The 7,346-nt window shown below is 48.4% G+C and overlaps 1 long non-coding RNA gene across 1 annotated transcript; it reads right to left on the bottom strand.

Annotated features, from left to right (window-relative positions):
* Positions 1 to 2,875: 2,875 nt before the first annotated feature.
* LOC103599627 lies at positions 2,876 to 7,100 on the bottom strand. The gene is made up of 3 exons (XR_551304.1): positions 6,482 to 7,100; positions 5,600 to 5,671; positions 2,876 to 3,317 (listed from the first exon to the last, which is right to left on the bottom strand). It is a non-coding gene; the product is annotated as an uncharacterized LOC103599627 (long non-coding RNA).
* Positions 7,101 to 7,346: the final 246 nt, after the last annotated feature.

The following is a 7,346-nucleotide window of genomic DNA, read 5'->3' as shown; positions in this document are numbered from 1 at the left end:
CCCTAGATAGGATCCGAACCCGTGGCCTTGGTGTTATCAGCACCGCACTCTACCAAGTGAGCCACGGGCCGGCCTCTTTTATTTATTTTTTAAGGAGAGCTGAACCTTGGACCTTGGTATTATCAGCACCAAGCTCTAACCAACTAAGCTAACAGGACAGCCTTACTGCAGGGTTTTTAAAGAGGAGGTTGAGGAGTGGAATGTGGGAAAAGCAGGAGGGAGGGGGATGTGTAAGGGGCCAGGTGCAAATTCTCCTCAAGGCTTGTTCTGGCTTCTGTTTTCGTCCTTGATGTGATCTTTGAGTCTTGCTAGATTGTTTATTATTATTTTTTTTTTCGTGACCAGTAAGGGGATCGCAACCCTTGGTGTGGTGTCGCCCGCACTGTGCTTAGCCAGTGAGCACACCGGCCATCCCTATATAGGATCCGAACCCGTGGCCTCGGCACTCCCAGTGCCACTGCACTCCCAGCGCCGCACTCTCCCGAGTGAGCCACGGGGTCGGCCCATAGTCTTGCTAGATTGTGATTGGCTTCAGGGTGGAATCGCATAGCTTTAGTGATTTCTCAGGGTCTGAATAGTACTTGCCTTGCAGCAAGTCTGCAACTCCAGGCTGACTGGAAAGCAGCTTTACATTTATGTAAATAATGTCATCTTGCCCCATAACCAAGATTCAAAATATCAAATAATGATAGGAAAATCAGAGGGAACTCAGGGGCTGGCTGGTTACACAGTTGGTTAGAGTGCAGCCTTATAACACCAAGGACTTTGATGTGCTGCTTCCCAATCCAAGGGAAAAAATGCCAATTACAAGATCAAATAACCTCTTTGTGCAGAACTTTTAGAAGTCACAGAATGACCAGAAAGGAGAAGGCTATACCAAATACCTTTTGGATAAGCCTCTGAAAATAAATATTTCTGCTTAGTTGCCTTATATTACTAAAATGAAATGTACATGGATCATAGAAAAATAGTCAAGTTATTTTGAACAGTTAAAACAGGTTCATTTAATTTAGCATTAAATGATGTATTAGTTAATATATCAACTTTGAAGGTTATCCTGAAGATCCATGGCATGTAGTAATTTGTACATGGTTAGGGAGTGACCTGAGCTGTTATCTGTGTATATACAGAAATTCTTGTAAAATGATCACTTTGTGAAAAAGAGCCATGGAAATGAAGGTAATTGCTCTGTAAATTATTTTCCCTGTACTCCTAGACTCATTAAAGGTCTAAAAAAGCCTCCCTTTCTTCTCCCCACCCCCCTCACTTATACTTTTTTATACCTTGTGGGAAAAATTAAATATAATGGTATATTTTCAAATTTGGGGTATATATCTTTTTTTAAACTGGGTTGTTTATTTATTTATTTATTTTTCTGGAGGCTGGCCAGGACAGTGATCAAATCCTGGACCTTGGTGTTATCAGCACCACACTCTAACCAACTAGTCCTAAACATTTTTTTTTTTTGTCTTTTTCGTGACCGGTAAGGGGATCGCAACCCTTGGTGTGGTGTTGCCCACACCGCGCTCAGCCAGTGAGCGCACCGGCCATTCCTATATAGGATCTGAACCTGCGACGAGAGCGTCGCTGCGCTCCCAGTGCCGCACTCTCCTGAGTGCGCCACAGGGTCGGCCCTAAACATTTTTTTTTTCAGGATCCGAACCCTTGGCCTTGGTGTTATCAGCACCGCACTCTCCCGAGTGAGCCACAGGGCCGGCCCATAAACATTTTTTATTGAGGTAAAATTTACATGACATAAAACCAGGCATTTTATTTTATTTTTTGGCGACTGGTCGGTACAGGGATTGAACACTGGACCTTGCTGTTATCAGCACCAAGCTCTAACCAAGTGAGCTAATCAGCCAACCCCTAAAATCAGGCTTTTTTTTTTTTTTTTTTTTACATATATGACCAGTAAGGGGATCTTAACCCTTGACTTGGTGTTGTCAGCACCACGTTCAGCCAGTGAGCGAAACGGCCATCCCTATATAGGATCCGAACCCATGGCCTTGGTGTTGTCAGCACCACACTCTCCCGAGTGAGCCACGGGCCAGCCCCTAAAATCAGGCATTTTAAAGAGAACAATTCAGTGGCATTTAGTATGTTCATTAGTACACTCAACACGTTATGCAACCATCACATTTATCTAGTGCCAAAGCATTTTCTTTTTTTGAGGGGCAGCTGGCCTGTACAGGAATCTGAACCTTTGACCTTGGTGTTACAAGGTGGCATTCTAACCACCTGAACTAACCAGCCAGCCTTAGTTGGAAAACATTTTCATTATCCCAAAAGTGGTGGTATACATCTTGTAAAGTGGTGGTATACATCATGACTTTGCTACAATTCCAAAAGAACCGAAAAAGTTTAGTGTTACAGATTAGTATAAGTTAGTATAAACAGTCCTTTCCATTATTGTATTTAAGAGCTATGATTAGGGCCGGCCTGTGGCTCACTCGGGAGAGTGCGGTGCTGATAACACCAAGGCCACGGGTTCGGATCCCATATAGGGATGGCCGGTTCGCTCACTGGCTGAGCGTGGTGCTGACAACACCAAGTCAAGGGTTAAGATCCCCTTACCGGTCATCTTTTAAGAAAAAAAAAAAAAAAAAGAGCTATCATTAAATTTGTTCATTAGGAATGTTCTATTGCAGGATATTTTAACATCTCTGGTCTCTGTCCTCTAGTTTCAGCAAGAAACCTCTTATCATCATGACAACCAAAAAAGCAAATTTTCTTTTTTAAAGATGACCGGTAAGGGGATCTTAACCCTTGACTTGGTGTTGTCAGCACCACGCTCAGCCAGTGAGCGAACCGGCCATCCCTATATGGGATCCGAACCCGTGGCCTTGGTGTTATCAGCACCACACTCTCCCGAGTGAGCCATGGGGCCGGCCCCAAAAAAGCAAATTTTCAAAATGCCCCCAAGGGAACAATACTGTCCTCTTGAGAGAACCAGTTGATAACCAAAAACCACTCATTAATTTCCTTCGATAATTTCCAAATTGTCCTCAAGGGGGCGACATCATCCCCTTGAGAACCAGGTAGACCAGTGATTCAACTCCTAGCCTGGACGTTATTACCTCTCACCTCCCCAGTAAATTCAGGGTTGGATTAGCAAGGAGAAAGGGGTGAAATAGCTATTGGTTGGCAGTCAGCAGGGTCTGACACAATGTAAATGCCTCTCTTTGGCCAATGGTCTCCTCCTTTCTTCCCCAGGTGCTGGTGCTGGTATTTCTTCCATATTCTGCAGAGTATCTTCTCTGTGAAGACCTCCTCATCCATGGTGCAAAGAGCCCGTTCTTGTGCCATCCCAGGAGCTAGGGAAAAAAAAAGGCCTTCATCACAATGATAATGTATCAACAACTGGAAGAAACAGGTACCATGGAAGCATTGGTCAGACTTACGGGAATCTGAAAAGGTTCAATCTGAAAAAAATACCTGACAGCTCAGAGATGTTTTGGAGGTCCCAGGGAAGAAACATGTTGGAATTTTGTTTTTTTCCAAAATAAAGGTCAATTTGATGAAAATTGCACACACACCCCCTTACACACTAAGAAAAAGCTATATTTGGCAGCCCTCCTGGAATTTTGGAGGCACCTTACATCATGGCTGGGAGACTTGCTATCACTCATCAGCAAAGAAAGCTGTAAGGCTGGTGGGGCCCAGGGCAAGAGGAGGTTCTTTAGCTGGTCCAGCATGTAGTGCAAATAACTCTGCCATTTGGGTCTAATAAGCCAACAAATCCAGGGATTCTCAAAATGTGTATAACAAATAGGGATGGTGAATACACTACAATGTGCTTGTCTGTTCTCCTATCAATGGGCATTTAGGAAGTTCCCAGTTAGGGACTATTTACAATAGTGCTGCTGTGAACATTCTTGTTCATGCCTTTTTTCTTTTTTTTGGTGACTGGTCGATGCTATTGTTGGTATATACTTTTGGGTAATACAATAAAATAAAAATAGGAATACTTTATATAAAAAGTTAAAAATATGATGCACAAAATCATGGTGAGCCTATGTCAAAGATTTTATTGAATTCATTATTGAGAGAACCAGTAGAAAAATAAAGCTGGTTCAAAGGAGGATATGAGTAATGGATATATAGAGACAATGGAAAAAAGAATGCTGGAATTAAGTTGGAAAATTGGACACAAAACTGGTGAATCAGGCTGGCTGAATCCCTCAGGTCTCTGCTCAAATGTCGCCTCCTCAGTCAGGTCTTCCTAACCTCTCCATATGAAATAGTTAGCCTTCTCTCTATACACCATATCGCCATGTATCTCATAATCTATTTTATTTCAGGGCCGGCCCGTGGCTTACTCGGGAGAGTGTGGTGCTGATAACACCAAGGCCAAGGGTTCGGATCCTATATAGGGATGGCCAGTTAGCTCACTTGGGAAAGCGTGGTACTGACAACACCAAGTCAAGGGTTAAGATCCCCTTACCTGTCATCTTTAAAAAAAAAAAGTCAGGAGACTCTTGACTGGCAGTTAGCTGACTCTCAGGTGGGCAGGCCACTAAAACAAGTGTCACCAAACAAGTTTCATCCCATCAGAATTTAAATATTTTATCAAGAATGCTAATTTCTTCCCTGAAGGAGGTTGTAAAGTACAGCCCCCAAAAGCTTGTGTCTCAGATCAGGTTTGGGACATTATTTTCTTTTATAGTAAGATCAATATACCAGGAGTCACCTGGCACCTCTGTCTCCAAACTTACTACTCTTTCCACACAGGTTTTCTCTCTGTTCCTGGAAAATAAGGGCCTGAAGTAAGCTATTTCCTCATGTCCCAGACTGAACAACAATCTTCATTCTTCCCCCACACATTCTCCCCACCTTTTTTTTTGTGGGGTTTTTTTTTTTTTTCCGTGTCCGGCAACGGATCGCAACCCTCAGTGTCGCGCCCGGACCGGGACCGGCAACGGGATCGCAACCCTCGGCGTTGCCCCCGCTCCTCGCTCAGCCAGTGAGCGGCTGGGCTGTATGTGGGATCCGAACCCTCGGCGGGAGAGCCGCCAGGCTTCCCAAGTGGACTGTAGCAGTGCGCCCCCGGGCCGGCCCCCTTTTTTTTTTGGGGGTTTTTTTTTTTTTTCCGTGTCCGGCAACGGATCGCAACCCTCAGTGTCGCGCCCGGACCGGGACCGGCAACGGGATCGCAACCCTCGGCGTTGCCCCCGCTCCTCGCTCAGCCAGTGAGCGGCTGGGCTGTATGTGGGATCCGAACCCTCGGCGGGAGAGCCGCCAGGCTTCCCAAGTGGACTGTAGCAGTGCGCCCCCGGGCCGGCCCCCTTTTTTTTTTTTTTTAAAGGGGAGCAGTAAGGGGATCTTAACCCTTGATTTGGTGTTGTCAGCACCACGCTCACCCAGTGAGCGAACCGGCCATCCCTCTATGGGATCCGAACCCAGGGCCTTGGTGTTAGCAGCACCACACTCTCCCGAGTGAGCCACAGGCCGGCCCCTTTTGTGGGTTTTTTTGGCGGCTGGCCTGTATGAGGATCCGAACCCTTGACCTTTGTTACAAGACCGTACTCGAACCAACTGAGCTAACCAGCCACCCTCTCTTCCCCACCCCTTTATTCTTTAACTCCCATTTTCTCACTCAGGGCATTGTCGGTTATTAGGTTCCATGAAGACAGAAACTGTTCTCACCATTCTTCACGGGGGACTGACCCTGTAGAAAGAGGAGTAAAACCGTTTAACGAATATTCCCGTACTGAATAAAACTGAACAGTTTTGCAGGAGGCAATGGAATGCCAGCTCTGACGTAAAACCTTTCTACGACCGGTAGGGCTAATCCTATGACCTTGAGCCAACATTACTTAAGCATCTAGCCCTAGTGTGCATCTATCAAATGGGAGCAATAGCAGTTCCCTTTGGGACAGTTATGAGGGTCAACAGGTTTTGTCTGCACGTGGTTTATGAGCCCGGCCAGTGCTTCCACATCGAGTACTTCAGAACATTCCACGGACTACACCCCAAGTTCTCAACTTCCCTGGAGGCCCTACCAAACCCTGCCCCTCTCGCTCCGCCCGCCCGTGAGCGACGTCATCCAGAGAGTTATCTAGTGAAGTCATCTCCGGGCCGGCTCGACTCCATCTCTTCTCCGGAAGCCTCCGACTCCTGTCACCCGGGCTCCAGCATCCGGTTATTCTTTTTTCTTCTCCGTAGCCCGAATTCCTTCGCTCCCATTCTCCCACTTAAAACTTTCAACTCTTCCTGCCTTCCTTAAAGCTAGCAGTTTCCGGTTCTTCCCGCTTGCTCTGGGGCGAACTCTAAGTCGTTTCCTTAGTTAGTTAATCGCCTCTCCGGCCCCGCCCGACCAGCTCATTCTTTCTTAATCCCATTACCCCGACCCGGTCTCTTTCGGCTATTTCCGCCTCCTCCCCCGCCAACACCGCCTTCGGCTGTTCCGGCTCACTTCAGTTCCTCCTCCTTCCCCAGTACGTTCTCATTCTTCCTCTAGTCCCACCCCCATCGTCACCTTAGGCTCTTCCCAACTCCCTTCGGCTTCACGCTCCTCCGGGGCCCAGGCCACTTTCGGCTGTTTCCGGCTCGTCCCAGCCTCCTCTCGTTTCCCGCTGTTTCTCTCGGCTTTTTCCGCCTTCCCTCGGCCTCGCCCTCTCCGTTCGGCTCTTTTCGCCGGCCTTCGGGCAAGCGGACTTTGCAATCCTCCACGTGACGGGGCCTCGGCCTCCGCGTTCCCCCTCCCACCTCACCCTTCCTCCCGCTTCAGCCTCTCGGCTCATTGGGACCGAGCCGCCATTTTGTGTGAATTCTTGACTGCGGCGGGGGCCTGGCAGCTGGGGCATCTAGGGCGAGCAGACAGACAGACAGTCGTTCCGTCTCGCGGCCCGTTCCCTCTCTCCCTAGAATCTTTTTTTTTTTAAACTCTCGCTCGCTCTCCTTTTCTCCCCTTCCCCCTCGCTTGCTCCATTGCGCGCGGCCCGCGCTAATTACACCCAACCACACACCAGTGTCCGTGTCCCCCGGGTCTCTCGCTCCCGGGCGGGTGTGTGTGTGTGGAGGGTTGGTTCTCGCCCCGATGAGGGTCCTGCGACCGTGAGCGAGTGACCGCAGGGGCAGGCTACGGAGAAAGCAGGCGGCGAGCAGGCCGCCGAGGCCTAGGCCGCGCGGCCTACGCGGAGGTCGGAACAGAGGTGATTCCGAAACCGAAAAAATATATAACCGATTCCCATCAGGAGCCCTCAGAGCTGAAGTGTGCCCCTCCCGCCACGCCCAAGCAGTCCTTTTTCGTGCATTAACATCCCCTCCCCCCAAAGGAACTATGGAGGCTGCTCCCGGGACCCCCCCGCCGCCGCCATCAGAGTCGCCGCCACCGCCATCAC

The sequence above is a fragment of the Galeopterus variegatus genome, unplaced genomic scaffold, assembly GCF_000696425.1.
Source record: "Galeopterus variegatus unplaced genomic scaffold, G_variegatus-3.0.2 Scaffold3034, whole genome shotgun sequence".
Lineage (NCBI taxonomy): Eukaryota > Metazoa > Chordata > Mammalia > Dermoptera > Cynocephalidae > Galeopterus > Galeopterus variegatus.
Note: the sequence above shows the minus strand (reverse complement) of the source record. Positions and strands in the feature narration are given on the sequence as shown.